At 45.2% G+C, this 21,390-nt stretch overlaps 1 protein-coding gene across 2 annotated transcripts in view; it reads right to left on the reverse strand.

The window, feature by feature from the left end:
• Nucleotides 1-21,390, reverse strand: part of TMEM132D (transmembrane protein 132D) — an 824,780-nt gene that overhangs the window by 740,213 nt on the left and 63,177 nt on the right. The window lies entirely within an intron of this gene.

Below are 21,390 nucleotides of genomic sequence, written 5' to 3' on the forward strand. Positions count from 1 at the left end.
GATCAGCCTGGGCAACATAGCGGGACCCTGTCTCTACAAAACATACAAAAATTAGCTGGGCATGGTGGCCTGCACCTGTAGCCCCAGCTACTCAGGAGACTGAGGTGGGGGGATTGCTTGAACCCAGGAGTTCGAGGCTGCAGTGAGCTAGGATTGCACCACTGTACTCCAGCCTGGGTGACAGAGTGAGACTCTGTCTCAAAAAAAAAGAAAAAAGAAAAAAAAATGTCCCATCTCTCTTCTCTTTTCCTCCTCTGCTAAATGCACACAACTGCTGTCTTGCGGGAGACAGCCTAGAAAAGGAATGAAAACATAGGTTCATGCTGCCCCGCATGAGAACACGCTCTTAGAGTGGAAATTCCATAAAGATAATGAAATTTGTTCATCCCTTCTCCTACCCACCCCACAGTGCCACGCACTGCACTTTGATCACGGCATTTGATGAATGGATTCATGAGAGGATCAAAAGGAGCTAGAAAGGAGAATTGGCATCTGGTTTCCCCATCAATTGTGATATTTATAATAATTGAATAAATAAGATATACTAAAATATCATAATACCATATACGAGTTACTTTAGCTGCCAGGTCGGGGAGTCGCTATCTCTTCAGATCTCCGTGCAAGCAAGCCCCCAGTTCCACCAGGGATGGAGGTACAACTCCACACACCCCAGGTGCTTCCTGCGGCATTCAGCACAAAACTTGCTTGTGTAGACTCTATTCACTGTGCAGACTCTGGAGTCTGCGGACCCTGACCTTGAGTCACACTTTTGCCTCTTCATACATCATTTCCTCCTCTTATGAAACGGGGATGAAATTAGCCCTCGTCGCTAACGGTACATGTGGCATGCTCTGCAGTGCCTGGCACGTAGTTAGTGCTAAGTGTTAGTTGCTGCTGGTACTGCTGTTCGTGTTATTATTCCTAGTACCAGCACTATGGCCTGCTACTATTATTAACATAATCATCAATATGATTTAAACATGCTTTCCTCCTATTCTTGGCAGGTCTTTCACCGCATTCAACCAGAAAGAAAAGTGCTGCTGCTACCCAAAGTGCTCATGAGTGGGAGACGCAGCATCCTGGAGCTGAGGCTGGAGCAGGGGACAGAATTCCAAGACCGCACGTGCACCGTGGACATGACTGCTCTCAAGAAGTTTGTTCATGGCAGCTGAGGTTTCTCTCAGCCCTTCCTGCATGAAAAGCTCAGCACCTCCTCCGCGCCTGGCTCCTCTCACCTAGCACTCTTTTTTGTCTGAAGCTAAAGCAAGCTCCTTACCTTCCGCAGGGAAGTTCTCCATCTCTGCAACCTGGCCATAGCAGAGACCAAGTCCCTCAAGCAACCTGAATCCTTTTCAGGAGTTCTCTTCAAAGACCATCTTGCCTCCCTTAGGAATTTAGGGGCCAGTTGTTGGAAAGATGGTGCTTTCAACCCACTCAATGTCTTTACAAGGCACCCCTCCACCCGTTATTCCATTTGCACGTCCCAACAACCCTGTGTGACAATGGGGACCATCAGTGCTCTTTCGCAGGTAAAGTAACAGAGACACAGAGAATCTACGCGGTTATTCGAGTCTGGCAGAGCTACGGCACAAGCCCAGGTCTTCTGATGCACACTCAGCGTGTGCATCCCCTCTGGAGCAGTTAACCATACATTATAAATATCTCAAGCACAGATGCAGCCACAAGGTTATTTGAGTGGAGTGTTCCTAATCGGAGGTATACCAGAAACCCATTTAATTCAAACTATATTTACTTATGTTTTCAGGCCCAAAACCTTCAGCAGCCTTTTGGAAGCATCAACTGAAAATATATGGGATGAATGGTTCCACCATGAAGGAGCTCATATTTCAGGTGTAAAGAAATTATTTATATGCATGCAAAAGCTAGAGGAAAAGGCAAAATTGAACAAACTGTTCCTCAAATTTTATTTTATTATTTGTTTTTAGAGATAGGATTTTGCTATGCTGCCCAGGCTGGCCTCGAACTCGTGGGCTCAAGCCATCCTCCTGCCTTGGCCTCCCAAGTAGCTGGGACTGCACGTGTGCACCAACACACCTGGCTGCCCCCAGATTTTAATTAAAAATTCCAAAGGGATGCAAGAAAGGCTCAAACCAAGTGCTGATAAATCTGACAAGTAGCAAAGATTATATTTCAGCCTCTCTGGCCTGCTTCTCAACTACCTCTCTTCATTTTCTTCTCCCTCCTCCTTTCTCCTATCTAAACCCGTTTTAACAATGGATCTGAAATTAGCCATTTTAAAGCAACATTCTCTGATTCCAATTCTGATTTTCTATATTCCAGAGTGAAAACATTCCATGATCAAAAATGTTTAGGAAATAGTGGGTTCGAGAAATTAAGACAGATTTTCTCACTGCAGGACTTAGATTATTTAACACAATGGTGTATACTGTGTGTTTGCATTTGTCAAGCATCTTTGGGCACAGAGAACTTAATTTCCTGGAGAATTCTACGGTGTTGGTGTTCTCTGAAACACACGTCAGATGCTCCTCACAGTTGGAGAATGACTAAAGGACTCCAAAAGGTTGGCCTTCTAGGGAGTTTGAATTTTAACAGGTGGCAAAGCTGTCAGATGGAATCTTCGTCCTCAGAAAACAGGCCAATGGAACTACTTTGAAGGCACCAGAAGTCAGTCTGCCAGCCCATAATTTCAGGGTCTGCACACCAGTTGCCTGGAAAGGAAGCCACATAAGGATTTCCCACAGGAAAAGCTGGACTACAGGCAGGCCTCAAAAACCCATTTGATCTGAAGAAATATGGAAACATTGGAACAGTACTTCTGGCAGGGGCAAAAGTACCAACAAAAACGTGCAGCAGAACACACAGAGCCTATTTTGGACAGTGTCACTCACCCTTCAACACACAGGTGCATCACCTGGGATCTTCTTAAAATGCAGCCTGTGACTCTGCCCGTCTGTGGGCTGGGGGAAAAAGACAAGAATTTGCATTTCTTGCCAACTCCCAGGAGATGTGATACTGGTCACTGGACCACCCCTGGGATTTAGGGAATCGTGAAGCCTGCTGGTCTTTGGAAGTGGGGAGCAGGAGTGCTGCTGTTAAATGGCCAAGACCACAGGTTTCCTTTGTTGAAGAAATATGTTTTGATCTCCTACTGTATGCTGGGCACCATGTAGGTGCTGAGGATATAATAGTGCAAAAGACAGATGTGATCTTTGTACTCATGGAGCAAATTCAATGGGGGCTGACAGGAAATAAATACATCAGAGAGACAATCTGAGACACACGCTGGAGGATCAAAGACGAAAACAAAACCAAGAGACGGGATAGAGGACAGGAGTGGAAGAGTCAGCCATGGAGAGGGTGACCAGGGGCACCGTCTCTGAGGATGGGGCACTGAGCAGGGCTGGAGGGGAGAAGGGCTGAGTGGCTAGAGGAGCTGAGAGACATGCCAGGGTCCTGAAGACCACCCTCAGGTTGGCTGTCTCACTGGAGGACTCACAGGACTCAGTGTACGATTGCACAAACAGCTGGGACTTATTAAAACAGAAGGTCAGACCACAAAACCAGCAAAGGACCAGGGTACACAGGTGGAAGTCAGGGCAAGCCAGGCTCAAGCTCCCAAGAGTCCCTCCCCAGGGAGTCACACAGGACGCACTTAACTTCTTCAGCACTGAGCTCTGACAACACCTACAGTGTCCCCTACCATGGAAGCTTGTCAGAGACTCAGCATCTGGAGTTGTTGATATAGTTTGTATATCAGTCCATTCTCAAGCTGCTATGAAGAAATACCCGAGACTGGATAACTTATAACGAGGTTTAATTGACTCACAGTTCCATACGGCTGGGGAGGCCTCAGGAAACCTACAATCGTGGCGGAAGGCACCTCCTCACAGGGCGGCAGGAGAGAGAATGAGTGCGGAGTGAAGGGGGAAGTCCCTTATAAAACCATCAGATCTTGTGAGAACCCACCATCACGAGAACAGCACGGGGAAAAACCACCCCCATGATTCAATTATCTCCACCTGGTCCTGCCCTTGACATTTGGGGATTATTGCAATTCAAGATATGATTTTCAGGGGACAGAGATCCACACTGATATGGTTTGGCTCTGTGTTCCCACTCGGATCTCATGTTCATTTGTCATCCCCAGTGTTGGGGATGGGGCCTGGTGAGAAGTGGATCATGGGGCAGATTTCTCATGAATGGTTTAGTACCATCCACTTGGTACTGTCCTTGAGGTAGCAAGTGAGTCATCGTGAGATCTGGTTGTTTAAAAGTATGTAGCACCTCCCACATTTCTTTCTTGCCCTTGCTTTCACCATGTGACGTGCCTACTCCTCCTTCACCTTCTACCATGATTGGAAGCTTCCTGAGGCCTCCCCAGAAGCAGAAGCTGCCATGCTTCCTGTACAACCTGCAGAACTGTGAGCCAAATAAACCTCTTTTCTTTATAAATTACCTAGTCTCAGGTATTTCTTTATAGCAATGCAAGAATCATCTAACACAGTTGTTTCTGGGGGCTGGTCATGTGGACACCTCTGCCTAGCATATGCTGAAATTCCAGACTCCTAGAAGGAAAGCAGGTGTACTGCATAAACCATATTGTTTATGCAAAGAGTTTAGGTGCAATGAGCCCCTTTCATCAGTTAGGGAATGGTGGGAGTCCTCCTGAAATCCACATTTCCATGGACCAGCCAAGGGCCAGCCTTGCCAGCAGCCTTTGTAAGGAGGGAGGGCTCAGGCCTGTGATGCAAACTCTTTTATGCACATTGGCCTTTCAGCCATGATGCTCTCTCTGTGCAAGGGCCCCGGGGAAGCAAAAGCAGGCTGGTCGGGAACACAGAGGCAGGTCAGTGTGTTTAGAACTCAGCTGTAGGAAGAATCGTGGAGAGGAAGGAGATAGAGGTGGAACTGAGAACAAATTTGCGGCTCCATCACTTGCTAGTTATGTCACATTTAACTTCTCCAAACCTCAGTCTGTTCATCTGTAAAATGGGAACAATACCTATCTTATAGGGCTTAATCTAAGGTATTAAGCAGGGTGCGCAGGTATTTGTTAAAACATAATATGGTATCTCTTATTATTTGTTTTAAATTGGGGGCTGATTTAATCTCATTCCCATTAAAATAACTAACATGAATAGAGGCCTTAGCATGAGCCAGGCATTGATGTAAGAAAGTGCTTCTCATCGGTGAAGTCATCCCATCCTATGACAGCCCTGTGAGGGACAGACACTCTACCCTGGGCCAGTTTACAGGTGAGACAACTGAGGCACAGAGCGCTGTGTCCAAGGTCACACAGCTATGGAGGGCTGTGCAAGAATTCAAACCCAGGAAGCCCACCAAAGCATACAAGAAACCAGCTGGATTACAAAATTTCAGTGCATAAGGTAAAGTTTTGAAGCAGTTTTACTCTTCTTTCAGTAATGGCTCTCAACTTTATTCCATCAAATCTCTTTCTACTACGTAGCAGGCTCCATCATCAACATTTCAGGCAACTCCATAATTTTTCAGGCACTTTTTGAGTTTTGAAAAATGTTTATTATGGCTAGGAAGACTCAGTCCCATTCAACCATATTTTAAGCTATCAGCTCCTAACCAATATTAGATTGTGTTACTGACTCCATGCTTGCGCCCTCCCCCACCCCTGGAATTCCTAAGTTGAAGCCCTCACCCTGAGTGTGACGGATTCAGGAGGTGAAGCACTTAGGAGGTGATGAGGCTTAGATGAGATTACAACGGTGGGGGCCCCCGGGATGGGACTAGTTCCCTTATAAGAAGGGGCAGAAACATCAGAGCTTCCTTTCTCCACCATGCGAGGGCACAGCAAGAAGGTGTCCGTCTGCAAGACAGGGACAGAGCCCTCACCAGAAACTGAATCTGAAGGCACCTTGATCTGGGACTTGCAGCCTTCAGACCATGAGAAATAAATGTCTGTTGTTTGAGCCACCCAGTCTGTGGCACCTGTTCCACCACCTGAGCTGACTCTTACAGACTAGCCATTTGAAGGTCCGGATGGGTAAGAGGATCCTGCTGTCCCATCACCCTCCCACTATCCAGCAAGTATTTCTTCTATTGCTGAGGCAGAGAGCGGGCGAGAGAGCCCTTTTTCCTTAAGGGATGGCCCCTGGATAACTGGTTGTTCGCTGTTGATCTTTAACAACTGTTCCCTATTTGCTCACTTTGTTCCTTTAACACAGATGGGCAGTCTTTTTTTTTTTTTTTTTTTTTTTCCTGAGATAGAGTCTCACTCTGTCACCCAGGCTGGAGTACAGTGGCATGATCTCAGCTCACTGCAACCTCCACCTCCCCGGTTCAAGTGATTCTCCTGTCTCAGCCTCCCAAGTAGCTGGGATTACAGGCGCAGGCCACCCGGGTAATTTTTGTATTTTTTTTTTTTTTAAGTAGAGATGGGGTTTCCTCACGTTGGCCAGGCTGGTCTTGAACTCCTGACCTCAGGTCATCTGCCCACCTTGGTCCGCCAAACTGCTGGGATTACAGACGTAAGCCACTGCGCCCGGCCCAGTCATTTTCTTTTGTGTCTCCCTGGGTGGATAACCGCTTCAGGCTCAAGCTCCTCTCCTGTCCACCAGCTGGGCAGTGCACTCTGCTGCCTCCACCACTGCTGTCCCTCATTTACTCATCAATTTCTCTGCTAATAGGCTTACTGGCGAGAGGCTTAAGCTCCAACCACCTTCCGTAATGTCCTCTTGACCCATCTGAGGACACCAGCCTCCCCTGCCATGCCCTAGGGACACAAGGCCCTCCACCTGCACTCTCCCAAGCCCAGTGTCTCTTCTCTGCCCCTTCCTGCATCTGGAGGCACTGTGTGTGCTGCCGGGTGGGTGGAGTCGTCACCACTGTGTGTGCTGCCGGGTGGGGTGCAGTCATCACCACTGTGTGTGCTGCCGGGTGGGTGCAGTCATCACCACTGTGTGTGCTGCCGGGTGGGTGGAGTCATCACCACTGTGTGTGCTGCCGGGTGGGTGCAGTCATCACCACTGTGTGTGCTGCCGGGTGGGTGGAGTCATCACCACTGTGTGTGCTGCCGGGTGGGTGGAGTCATCACCACTGTGTGTGCTGCTGGCTGGGTGGAGACATCACTTTCAGCCAATTAGCCAGGAGGGGCTGCATGGTATGGAGTGGACTGTGCCCTCAGGACGCCTACTGTGGCTGCCATCCAGGCCACACACAAACATTCCTTCCAGGCCCACACTTTAAAGTGACGGGTATAACCAGGTGCAGTGGCTCACGCCTCTGATTCCAGCACTTTGGGAGGATGAGGCAGGAAGATCACTTGAGCCCAGGAGTTCAAGACCAGCCTGGCCAACACAGCAAGACCCTATCTCTACAAAAAATAAAAAAATTAGCTGGCATGGTGGTGCATGCCTATAATTCCAGCTATTCATGAGGCTGAGGGAGGAGAATCATGAGCTCAGGAGGCAGAGGCTGCAGTGAGCTGTGTTTGCTTACTGCACTACAGTCTGGGCAACAGAGCAAGACCCAGTCTCTAAAAAAATCAAGTTAATAAAATAAAAAGTATAAAGTCAGCAGTGGTCCTGAGACTTGCTGCATCCCTGAACTGTGCAGAAGTGCCACATGCCACTTTCAGGTGACAACTTCAAGGGCCGCACGTATCTCCAGTGTGACCGTGGGAGCAGGAACCAGGATGCAGCCTCCATCGGCTTGAGTCCCTGAGTGATACTCCTAAGAGGGGCCCATCCTGCTGACCAGAGCTGGGCACATAGCATGGGTGAGAAGTACGTCTTCTTTGGGTTAAACCGCCTAGAGGTGTCGTAGGGTTTTGTTTGATACAGCATGACATAGCTGATTTCTTGACAGAAAAGAGACACGGAGAAACAGCCCACACTACAAATGACAAGTTCCCTTGAGTCAGCCTTTCACCGTGTCTGTAGTTCCTCACGTCTCTAGTGGTAAAGGCACTAAATGAGTTCAGCCCGCCTTGCTCCTGGGACACAAGAGTCTTTTATTAAGAAGAAAAAGATCTTCCTTGAACTCAGCTTTGTACTCATGAAGTGCTGGAATCCTTCCGCTATGATAACGACCCGGTCAGGAAAATCATCCCAGTGCCCCACACCAGAAGGCTATTTACCTAAAGAATTTCAAAAGCCAACAAATAGGGATTGGACTGGATTTTGTAGGTATGGACACATTCTAGCCTGGTAACCAGGTACAGAATGGACTAGCAGGGTCAGAGGCCTGAGACAGCGAGATCCAGCTGAGGACTGGGTGAAATGGAGGTGTCGGGAGAAGCTTCGCTGGTCAACCAGCAACAAGGATGGAGAAAAAAAGTAAAAAAGGAAAAAAAATCAAAATGCTGCTTTGACCTAGTTGTGAAAGAAAAATAGAGTGAAAAGCAGTTTGACGATGTCTTTTCTCAGAAGCTGACTAAATAAGTCTTGTCTTGAACTGAAATGCAAAAATAAAAAGGGGCTATGATAATAACTATTCTAAAAATTACACCATAATGAAATATGCAAAATATGAAATTATGAATTGATCTTAGTGATCATTATTTGGTGGTTCAGAAGGCAATTTAACATCTCATAACAATCATTCTTAATAATAGCAATTAATAATTAAGCACGTCTCTATATTTGGTCTTCTGCTAAGCTCTCTCCAGGCTTGACCTTCTCAATTCTTAAGGCTGTCTTATGCAATAAGTGCTCTGATTATTCCCATTTTGCAGATGAAGACACTGAGGCTTGAAGAAACTAAGTAACTTGCCCAACGGCACCCAGTTAACAAAGGGTCCTCTCCAGTTTCTTCTAAGCCCCAAATTCATGGTCACACCCCCAGGCAGAACTCTGGAGCACTGGCTAAAAACTATAAGCAGCTGAACCAAGACGGGCTTTCTTCTCCCTTCCATGGTCTTCATATATGCAAGGAGTAGAATTTGCAAAATACTAGTGGGTATTTTGCAACTTTTTAACTATTTTAGTGTCACGGCTGATTAGACTGAGTCCACAGTAATTTCTGTCCTTCCTCATTAGTGGTTGCTGGAACCCACGTTCTGGGCCTGCTGTGTTTCCTACTGTGACAGTTCACTAAATTAAATTTCAAAACACTCCTTGCCATAGACGAAGACATCCTTAACAAACACATTCCAGCAAGTCTCAAGTGTAAAAAGGTGTCTGAGGAAGTTCTTGTTTGTCACCGGAAAAGTTAATTTTTAGTCCCCTCACCTCAGTTAAGTGCATTCCGAGCTAACAGATGCAAAGTGCTTGGAATTATGTTTTTAATGTGAGTATGGAAACTGAGAAAGCACATCCATTAAAAAATAAAATATGTATAAGCTGCCTGCTACAGCCACTAAGTGATTAAAACCATAATCTTCCTAAAGAAATGGGCCACATATTTGTTTATATTAATGTTAATAACTTGCTAACTAATGATAAATGCATGATAATTTATTCTAAGTAAAATGAAGCGTGCCCTAAAGACAGACTCTGTAAATGAAAGCTTATGCTCACCCGGTTTAGAGGAGGAACATTAATAACTTATTCTTTTACTGCAATGAGAATGATTGTATGCAAATCATATGCAAAGATACCCACAGTAGCAAAATAAAGGCTAAGCAGGGGGCCTGGGACAGAGAATTATTGGCTGGCAGAGGTTCTGTGAAATGATCTCTCACCCTCTTTGCAACGGCTCAAGAATTCATCTCACAGAGCCAGAGAATTTTCCTTAGCTTGTTCTTTGGGCATATTTAAGATTCAGGATTATTAGTCTTTGCTTCTCCATTACATAAATAGAATTAATAAAAGCCGCCTAATGTTATATTGCATACATTTAGAAATCATTAAGCCAAACTATCTTTGTGAATTTAGAAATTATGTAATTATTATCTTTATAAATAATGTTAACAATTCTGATTTATCCATGTAGATAAACCCCAAATATCTATTAGCATTCACAGCAGTCTTCCTTCCCCTCTCAATATCACGACCATTACCTATTATGTTGGTACAATATGAGCACTCAAATTAAATTCATGTTATTATTTGTGGGAGATATGGTTGGTTGGCTACTCAAAAACATTTTATCCTCCCTGTGGGCTAATGAGAAGTAAGGAAGAAGAGAAGAAAGAGAAGAAAGGGAAGGAAGGAAAGGGTGGGAAGGAAAGAAAGGAAAGGAAGGAAGGGAGGAAGGAAGGAAGGGAGGGAGGGAGGAAGGGAGGGAGGGAGGAAGGGAGGGAGGGAGGAAGGAAGGAAGGGAGGGAGGGAGGAAGGGAGGAAGGGAGGGAGGGAGGGAGGGAGGGAGGGAGGGAGGGAGGGAGGAAGGGAGGAAGGAAGGGAGGGAGGGAGGAAGGGAGGGAGGGAGGAAGGAAGGAAGGGAGGGAGGGAGGAAGGGAGGGAGGGAGGAAGGGAGGGAGGGAGGGAGGGAGGGAGGGAGGGAGGGAGGAAAGGAGGGGAGAAAAAAGGGAGGGAGAAGAGAAGGATGAAAGGTATCCTCTAGAGGAAAAAATTATTCCAAGAGAGAAACAGGCAAAATTATCTATCCCAGAGCCATCTGCACCTTGCCTTTGAAAGAGGTGGAAGGGTATAAAGCCATACTGCCACTATGGCGAGCTGGCTGAGGGAATTCATTGCAAGAAGGTCAATGTGAATCTCCATCTCCACCGTGCTTCTGAACCAAGGATGCTGGCAGCTACCAATTTCTAGACTTCTTTTCATGTGAGACAAACAAGCCCAGAGACGGCTAAGGCTCTGTTGATTGAATTTTCTGTTACTTGCAACCAGCAGCATTCCTAGCTGATATGTTATTCCTATAACAAACCAGTGGCATCAAAGCACAATGAGAATCAGAAAATGAAAAAAAAGAAAACCAGAATCAGGGTTATAATAATCGTGGTTATTTTAGAGTTCAGAGGCTCTTCTGAAACACGATGGCCACAGGGAGAGGCATCACCCCAGAAAGGGACATTTCCTTCCTCTTCCTCTTCCTCTTCCCGGGAATTTAGGGATGGTGGCAATAAAGCTTGTGAAATCCAATTCCACTACTGAGTACAGCACAATTTTTTCCATGACAAATGTGCTTTTATGGGATTGGCAAGGTGGAGAAGTTGGCACCCAATGCTCCCCTAAGGAATGAGACTAAAGCTCGCCAAGCACACCAGGTCACCCAAACTCAGGGCCTCCTTGTCTACAGAGGTCAATGTCTGTCCTGAGCCACTCCTGGAACAGTCTCCAGACCTGGGGTAACAGCTGAGTCACCTCAGCCCCTTGTTTTCCATTCCTGCTTCTGCCAGGAAATGCCAGGACTAAGTCTCAGGTGCGAACTGAGATGAAGCTGGAAAGCCTCACTGCAGAGCATAGGAGAGGAGGAAGCTTTTGAAGCATCAACCTTGTTCTGGAAATAAGGGTAGGTGATTCTCCACACTTCATCTGAAATCATCCAAAGCCAAGACAGCAAAAAATAAGGGTGTCTTCTGAGAAACCCAGAGCTTTTATCATCAATGAGAACGACTCTCACCCAGGTCAGATCTTGGACTGCTGCAACCAACTGAATCAAATCTCCAGCTAAAACCTCAGGTTTTAATATTGTTTGTCTCCTTTCAGGTTATATTTCATTACTTACTTGTGAAAAAGAATCTAAAGTGTGATCTCATTCAGCTCCAAGCCTCTCAGATACAGAGTGGCACAGAGCTCAGGCTCTGAGCTGTTTCCTTAGACACAGTGTATTTGCACCCACACCTCCATCCTCCAACTGCAAATTAAGGCTGATGGCAATATCCACTCCATTCAGTCACTGGAAGGATTGAAGAACCATATACATACATACACACACACACATACCTACATACATATGTGATACACACACATATCCATCAATACTTAGACACATGAGAAACAGAGAGAGACGATAGATGACAACACACACACTCATATATCATCCAGAAGAGCTGTGAAAGGAAAATATCTTGGGCCCCCCAAATCACTAAAAGCTAAGAGGAAAATTCATGCTGAGAACTGTCCAGGACAAACCTGCCTCTCATTCTATTCAAAGTCATCCCTCTGCTCATTGAGACAGATGCATATTCTGATTGCCTCCTTCGGAAAGGCTTACTAGAAACTCAAAAGGATGCAAGCTTTCCTCTCTCACCTACCTGTAACCTGGAAGCCCCCTCCCTGCTTCCAGTGTCCGTGCCTTTCTGAATGGAACCAGTATCCTTCTTCCATAAATTGATTGATGTCTCCTGTCTCCCTAAAATGTATAAAACCAAGCTGGGCCCTGACCACCTTGGGCACAAGTTGTCAAGACTCCCTGGGGCTGTGTCATGGGCACTTGTCCTTAACTTTGGGAAATAAACCTCCAAAAATGATTGGGCCCTATCTCGTCATTTTTCTCTATGTAGAAAGCACTTTATAAAAGTTAGTTATTATTATTACAACGATTATTTAAAAACTCAAACCTGAGTGTTTAACTCAGGAGTTTCAATAATTGGTGATGGAAAAGTCAACTTAGTTGGGTGTTGAGAAGTGATTTTTCTACTGCATGCTACTCAAATTTCTAACTCAAGAGAATTCAAGTGTTGGAGACACCCCAGGACTCTCTGTCTGGCTCCCCTCCTCCCCTTCCCTCCCTCCTGGGCTCAGGCTAGGAGCTGGCTCCACCCACAGGCAGGCTCTCTCTTCCCAAGCTCTTTCTCTCCAGGCTTCTAGTTTCTAGAAGTTCCACCATGAGCCCTGACATTGAATCTCATTGGCCTGTTTATTCCTGCCCCCTGGGTCACGTACCCACCTGTGGAGCCAGGAACTGGGACCCAGCCCACTCACCAGCACATCACTGAAGGGTTGGAGAAAGCTGGTTTCCCAAAAGGGAACTCCAGACCCCGATATCCACAGAAGAGAGAACAGAAGCTGACATGGGCATTGACAGATGACCCTTTCAAGGCTGGAGTCCTTATGGTAGACAGCCATTGTCCCTCCCACACATGCACACCACTGAATATGCAAATGCGATTGCGTGTGTCTGCTTCCATCACAAGGCGCAATGATATTTTATATAGAAAGACTGTGGTCTTTGATGCCAAGTGAGTGTGGGTTTGAGAGGCGCTCTGAGGCCCGACAGCTTCTGATCCTGGATGGGGATTATGCGTCCAGTGCCTCGGCTGGCTCAGCTGTGAAAAATAAAACAGGGTGGATTCCAAACGAGACGACACATGTGAATGCTTTAGACCATGACCTAGCGGTTTTCTCTATTATTCTGTATTCTAAGGAATGAATACGCAATTAAAACAATGATTAGCCTCCTGCTTCTAGTTTCAGTAGGAAACAGAGCTGGATTTAGAGCCGACAGACCTCACCAGCTCTCAGCTCTTCTACTGACCAGCAGAAAAACTGAGCAAGCCATTAAACCCAGGGTGTTTGTCTTCCAGCCTCCCAACAAACCCCAGGCTGTTTGTGCATGACCTCCAAATAAGCACACTTTGAAGCAGTTTTTTTCTTTTCTTTTTTTTTTGAGACTGAGTCTTGCTCTGTTGGCAGGCTGGAGTGCAGTGGCACAATCTCAGCTCACTGCAATCTCCGCCTCCCGGGTTCCAGAGATTCCCCTGCCTCAGCCTCCCGACTAGCTGGGACTACAGGCACCCGCCACCATGCCCGTATCTTTTTTTTTTTTTTTTTTTTGTATTTTAGTAGAGACGAGGTTTCACCATGTTGGCCAGGCTGGTCTCAATCTCCTAACCTCGTGATCCGCCCGTCTCAGCCTCCCAAAGTGCTGGGATTACAGGCGTCAGCCACTGCGCCTGGCCGTTTTGTAGCATTTTTAAAGGGTTGGAAGAAGGAAGAGGAAGAAGAGATATAGAATAAGGGAAAGAAAAGGACAGGAGAAAGGGGGAGGGAAAGAATGAAGAGGAAGAGGAGGAAGAGAAGATATAACAGAGACCACATGTGTTTTACAAATTATATATATAAAATATTTTTGGAAAAGGATATATCATAAATATTATATATTATATTCTATAACATGGTATATAACATATCGAATAGGATATATATTTACTACGTAGCTCTTTACAAAAAAGCTTGCAGACCCTGCACTAAACCATGGAGCCTATTTGTTTATGGAATGGGGAGATGACATCCTCGCAGCTTCCACACAGGGCCACTGGGAGCATCAAACAAGATGATGCATATCTGAGTATTTTTGTGGCTTCTGCAGCGCTAGGTCCATCCCAGCATGGCCACCTCTGCCTCCTCCCAGGACTCTGCCCGGCAGGTGAAGGGCTGAGGTGCGCAGTCTCAGAGATAGCCAGGGGACGCTGCAGGCATTTGTTCCATTCCGCCTGTCACTGTTGCCCCAAACCCGGCCATGATCTGAGAGGAAGGCTTTCTTTATGGACCTGTCACTTTTCTGAATCCTGGGGGAGTCCTTCAAATGCACCGTCTCCAATAATCCCACTTTTACCTGTCAGAGAGTTTGTTTTGAATTTAGTTTCAACCCCTTCAATCCAAGTTCCACCTTGCTAAGAACTAGCAAACTCATTTAACTCTTTCTAGCGATCCCCCTCTACTCCCTACCTTAGCTGATCACTCTCAGAAAGTCAACCTTGACCTACGGGATTCTTCACACTGATGCCTCTCGCAAATTACAAATGCCTCTGGCCGATGTCCAGACTTTTACCTTGAAGATACTCGTGCCTGAGTCCAGGCTGTCCTGTGGTTTAGTGTGTGCTCCACACACAACTCTACTTGGCTTTCATAGACCCCGTAGATATTTTTCCAGATAAATTGTCCTTGCATTGATGCGTGACCTGTGCAACTAAATTGTTTTTAATGCAGACCTCAAGTAAGCTACACTCGGACACACACAAAGGCAAACCTTGTTCCCTTTCTGCCCTTGTAATTCCTTCCTTCACCATTAAAGAATATTTCTGGGCTGGGTATGGTGGTTCATGCCTGTAATCCCAGCACTTTGGGAGGCTGAGGTGGGTGGATCACGTGAGCCTAGGAGTTTGAGACCAGCCTGGGCCATGTGGTGAAACCCCATCCCTACAAAAAAAAACAAAACAAAAAAACAGCCAGGTGTGGTGGTGTGCACCTGCACTCCCAGCTACTTAGGAGGAGGAGATGGGAGGATCGCTTGAGCCCAGGAGTTTGAGGCTGCAGTGAGCTGTGATCATGCCACTGTACTCCAGCCTAGGCAACAGAGCAAGACCCTATCTCAAAAAAACAAAAAACTGAGAATATTTCTGTTTCATTTCATTCCTGTTTTTAATGTGAATTTGTGCTTTTTCTAAGAATAAAGCTGTACCCATGTGAAATTCGCAGCCCATTGCCACAGGCACCGTCCCCAGTTTCAGCTCTAGTTTCCACTCCTCTGCCCATGGGCAAGGCATTTAACAAGTCGGTGTCTGTCTACAAGAAATTCCTCTCAAGCAAATAGCATAACTAGGTCTGGGGATCTCAGCTGTTGTTCCTAATGCCTACATGCCTAAAACGATTTTTTTTAATTCATGCATGTCGCATATGAGCAGTACCCAGGATTCCTCACTTTCAAATGTGCTCTCCAGAAGATTCTGACACCCAGCCTGGTTGGGGAATCACTGAGGAGGTGTCATCTCTGTTCTTCCTCCCCAGGACCTTTCGGGTCACTGTTCAAGGCCTGAGGCCCATCCGCTCCATAAGGGATTGTAACCGAGTGGCCCAGACTTGAAACACATTTTACAGTTTTTCCTTTCCCTTCCTTCTTCATCTCAGAATGTAGCCTGGAAATGCATTTTAAGACTTCACTTCCCTCCTTTCCACCAGGCACTCAGATGTGCTATGCTCGCTCCTCTAAGTATGCACTTGCTTAGAAATTCTAGGGGCTTGTTTTGAAACAAACCAGTCCCGAGACCCAGCTGCAGAATCTTCCTGCTTAAACAGAATTATGGACAATTAGTCCACCACCACCATCGGGCCAGCATCAAGATGATGGCAACCAAACCTCCGGACAGGCGATTTCTCAAGATAGCCATTGGAACAGGGCACATGGACCTACACCCCACCCCCTTCCCCCCATACCACTCCTGCATATCTCCCATACAGTTTTCCTTCCTAAACCCCCTCATTCAGCCCTGAAAGACGAATGGTCTTTTACGGACATGAGCCTGACCATGCCCCCGCTGCTAGCACTGGAAAAAAGCCACTTTCCTTCCACCACTCCTCGCTTCTGTTCTGACCCCTGGGCAGTGAGCAGCAGGACCTGAGTCGGTTTCAGGATGAGCACGATTCCTACGATGAAGGCATCAGGCGGCAGGGCTCACAGTGCAGACCCACAGATGGAACCCCGTCCACAGAGGGCTCAGGCCAGCACAGCGTCTTAAAATCATCTGAATCTCACCATTTTGAAGTGGAAACCACATGCTTTATTCCCCACAGGCTGCACATTGGGCCGTTTTATTCATCAGGAACTTGGGACATGGTGGATGGAACCTATGAGCTTTTTGGTATCTGAACAGGAACTGATAAAGATGGTAAATGGATACTACGGAGAATTGAACAGAAGTGGGAGGAACAAACAGCAACGTGCCCAGATCTTAGAAAACTCATGCTTACTGAATGAAGCAGGTAAAAAAGGAAGCCAGGATAGAGTGTAACATCAGCCGTATGCACTAGGACACATGCCCACATGGCCATCTGTCTTTATTTTATAAAGACACGGGATATTTGAGGCTCAAGAGCAAAGGCATTAGGATCGGCACTCATGGGAGATGAGAAATGGCCCTAGTGCAAGGAGATGCAAGAAAAGTAGAAAATACAGCAAGGAAAGGGCTTTGCTGGGGTTAACGACAGTCTGTCCTCAAACTGTTAGGTTAACTCAATTTTCTGTGCATGAGGTTTTGGGGTTTTGAGGGGTTCATTTTTGTTTTTGTTTTGAGATAGGATCTTACTTTGTCATCCAGGCTGAAGTGCAGTGGTGTGATCTTGGCTCACTGAAGCTTCGACCTCTTAGGTTCAAGCGATCCTCCTGCCTCAGCCCCTCAAGTAGCTGGGATTACAAACAAGCGCCACCATGCCCGGCTAATTTTTTTTATTTTTAGTAGAGACAAGGTTTCACCATGTTGTCCAGGCTAGTCTCGAATTCCTGACCTCAAACGATCCACCTGCCTCGGCCTCCCAAAGTGCTGGGATTACAGGCGTGAGCTACCACACCGAGCCTGTGCATGAGGTTTTAAAAAATCATGTGCAAAAAAGACTGTAATATGAAAAATTATTATGTTGGTTGGAAAAATGCTAAATCCTTGAAATGTATAGTATAGTTGTGTGATTTAACAGGGCAGGGACATCTGTGGCACACCTAATACTCACGTGCCTTCCCATATTTTCCCAACGCCTTGCAGGGATGAGTCCCTGGGACCAGCTATGCTCCTACTCACTCTGAGCAGAAATAGTCCAGCCCCTTCATTGCTGGAGCACCTCAGAGTTTGAATCTGACCCTCTAGAAGCTCTCTTCCCCACCATGGGAAGGTGTGGAGCCCTCCTGGGCCAGATGGTGCAACTCCCAGATGCTCAAGCTTCCATCAGCCTGTTCCCTGAGCAGCAGGACTCCACTGTCTTGTACTAAACATATAACTGAAATGAGAAATACAACTCTGTTAAGTCCTGGGATGTCCCAGTACCCAGCACATCCTAATACTCCCAATTCATGTAACTGTGTCAATGCATCAATTGCCATTGAATGGTTATATATTTACCTGTTAGTCATGTTTCATATGGAGTGTGAGTGCATGTCACATGTTTAATATGATTGTGATGGAGCCTCTCAAAGGAAGGATGGTTAGATCTTACAATCCTTTAAAAATCCTTTAAAAAGCCCTGTCTGCTCCAACTACCATTTCACATCTTGCTTAATCCTCCAGTCTAATGTGCTCCCTGACCTCTGCAGACATTTGAGCTGAGACCTTGTGATTTCAGCATCCTCTTGAGACATGAGAGAGAGAGAGAGAGTCCTCCATCAGCTGAGTCTCAGTATCTCTGCAGTGTTTCCTATGATCAGCACAATTGGTGTTTGTTAACTAAACGATTCTGATAACTAAGTGGATTGCTTGTGTCTCCAGGAATGCAGAGTGTGTGTGTGTGTGTGTGCGTGTGTGTGTGTGTACCCCCGAATACTAACTGAGAGAATGTCATATTACCCAAGTATATGCTACATTTCATAAATGTAAAGATGTATACATTAACTCTTTATGAAGTAAAAGTAGTGTTTCTATAACAACATAATGGCAATACCTTCCTTCTGTGTGCATAAAATAAACATCTCCCATGAATCATTAAATCACAAAAAGGGCCCCCAAAACGATAAAAAGAGATGAATTACTGCAGTAAAATGACTCTCTAGGCGTGTGTTGATATTTACACACACAGCTACTAAAATCCAGCAGTCTGAGGCAACGATTATTGTACAGTACTTATTTCTCTACAAACTTAAAGATTTGGACAGCTTGTTAAAAAACACATTGTAGCTATAGCCATTTACAGACTAATTAAGGCAATCATTAACAAATCTATCCCTCTAATTGATTCCAAATTTTGCAAAGCAAAGAAGAAAATGTAAATGAAAAAGAAATCTATTCTTAACCTACAGGAGAAAGGAATTAGGTTCAAAGACACTCTCTAGGAAACGGAAACCATGACACATGTTTGTTGTCAATAAACAGCGCTGTGTGTGACCACTGCCACTTAAAGGAATGTATTCCGGAAATAAGTATGTAATCCATGCAGTAACATACATGCTACCCAAGTCTAGTAATTATTTTTTTATAGATGCTGCTTGCATTATTTAAAATACGCATGTTTGTGGAAAGTATTTTGTGACAATTTTCTTTGTTGACATCTCCCTAAAAGAATTTCTTCTCAAGGATATTCCCTTTTCATGGGAAGTAAGCCTGGAAATACCAAAACTAAACACAGGTCCACGGTGCTATTTACAAGGCAGAGAGTCCTGTACTGAAGATCTTAGTACAAAATTCACACGTCCAGATGAATTTTGTTAAGTTGCTAGTTTTACAAACAATTGCTTTTTAAAACTTTCTACAGTTGCAGGTAAAAATACAAACAAAAAACACGCACATACACAAAAAAGAATAGCACCTTTATCTTCCTCAATGAGGCAACTTCTCCAAATAGAAGCATTTATGCTTTAAAAGGTGAAAACCAAGGAGAAGTAATTTATTCCCACTCCAGACTTGCTCAGACCTTTCTAATAGTGATTTTCCCCCCAACAAATGAAAAGCTTGCTTTCAATGTCTTTGATCTGCTGTTAATATTTTTAACCCAAAACATAAACGCAGATGATTTACTCCCCAACCACACACCCATGTCTCTCTCAGAATGAATGAGCTACAACATCACAACAGTTCCTGGACTTCCTGCCTCTCCGGAGCCAATGAAATATACATGAAATGGTTTCGTGCCACCTGCAAATGAAAAAGTCAAATAAAATTTATAGTAGGAGGCAGATTTCTAAAAACCCTGGAATGGCTAATTTAATACATCTGTCATATATAATTACACACAAAATGTAATCCAAAACATCTATTTTTTTCTTTCTCTCTTCAGACAAGAATAAAGCAATTGCCCAGACCTGAGCTTAAATAGCTGCCCCACCAAACAACGATATTCACCTCTGACGTTTTCATGCACCAATAAAATTTGATCATTCAACGTGCTTTTCAGGAGCAGTTGCTCTCTCCATTACAGAAACTGCTACACTGGATTCCTGGTCTTTTTAAAGGATGACCATAAATCAGGATTAAAAGCCATGGGTGAGCTGCTATTAACTCAGAATGTCCACACTGTCTTTCCTAAATCACTCATCAACCCAGGTATGACGAAGGAAAAAGGACTGCCCAAGGTATGCTCTAGAGTAGAAAGCGTTTTCCAATTCTCTTCCTAAAAATCTGAAAGACTGCATTTATGGTCTAGATGCAATTTGAGAGAATGCAATGGTTCCTTATCTGGAAAGAGACAGACAAAACATTTATAAAACTTTGTCTGTCAGAACGGCCAGTTCAGGCATTGCACTTTTCCCTAGATCTGATTCCTTAGTTACTTAAATTTTAGATTGCCCAACCCCCTTCCACTGAATCCAAAGAAAGAGGAGTAAGAAAAGACAGGCTTAACACAGATGTGGCTCTGTAACTGTTGGTTAAACTGGGTAAAAAATATTTGTGCCATATATGATCAAGTGTTACTTTAAATATAGAAAGAGCTCTTGGAAAGTAATCAAAAAGAGAAATACCCTAACATTGAAAAATAGTATTCATAGAATATGAATAGGAAAGAGTGATTCTCCAAAGAAAAAATGCCAGCGGCAAACAAGAACACTATTTAACCTAGTAGTAATCAAAGACAAGCAAATTAAAAGACTAATGAGATATTCCTTTTTCCCCCTTAATTATAAAACTTACTGTTGGCAAGGGAACAACGTAACTGATATTCCACACACTGCTATATTCCATTTAGCAGTATAAACTGCTGTGATTTTTTGGAGGTCAGTTTAGAATAGGAACTTTTAAACTTAAAACTTTTTTTTTTGAGACAAAGTCTCCCTCTGTTGCCCAGACTGGAGTGCAGTGGTGCAATCTCAGCTCACTGCAACCTCCACCACCGGTTTCAAGTGATTCTCCTGCCTCAGCTTTCCAAGTAGCTGGGATTACAGGCGTCTACCACCACGCCTGGCTAATTTTTTTTTTTTTTTGAGATGAAATCTCGCACTGTCGCCTGGGCTAGAGTGCAGTGATGCGATCTCAGCCCCTGCAACCTTCGCCTCCCGGTTTCAAGCAATTCTTCTGCCTCAGCCTCCTGAGCAGCTGGGATTACAGGTGTGTGCCACCATGCCTGGCTATTTTGTATTTTTAGTAAAAATGGGGTTTCACTATGTTGGCCAAGCTGGTCTCGAACTCCTGACCTTGTGATCCGCCTGCCTCAGCCTCCCAAAGTACTGGATTACAGGTGTGAGCCACCGCACCCGGCCCTAATTTTTGTATTTTTAGTAGAGACAGGGTTTCACCATGTTGGCCAGGCTAGTCTTGAACTCCTGACCTCAGGAGATCCGCCTGCCTCAGCCTCCCAAAGTGCTGGGATTATAGACATGAGCCACTGTGCCCAGCCTTAAACTTCAAACTCTTAAAGTACATAGGTAGTTTTGGCCCCAGGAATTCCCCTTCTGGGAATATGCCTTAAAAAAAGACTGAGCATATTTTTAAAAACATACATGAATAGAAGGAGAGCTATCATAGCACACTATTGAAAACACTACAAACACTGAACCAATCCATAGCAGGTCACTTGGAAGACCTGAAGAGAAAGAGAATAGGAGCTTCAACAGAGGCGATCGAGACCCAAAGGAACCAGGTGGGTACTGTGCAGTTATGTCTGAGGCCATCGCCCGCTGCAGAGC

Source organism: Pongo abelii, chromosome 10 (genome assembly GCF_028885655.2).
Source record: "Pongo abelii isolate AG06213 chromosome 10, NHGRI_mPonAbe1-v2.0_pri, whole genome shotgun sequence".
Lineage (NCBI taxonomy): Eukaryota > Metazoa > Chordata > Mammalia > Primates > Hominidae > Pongo > Pongo abelii.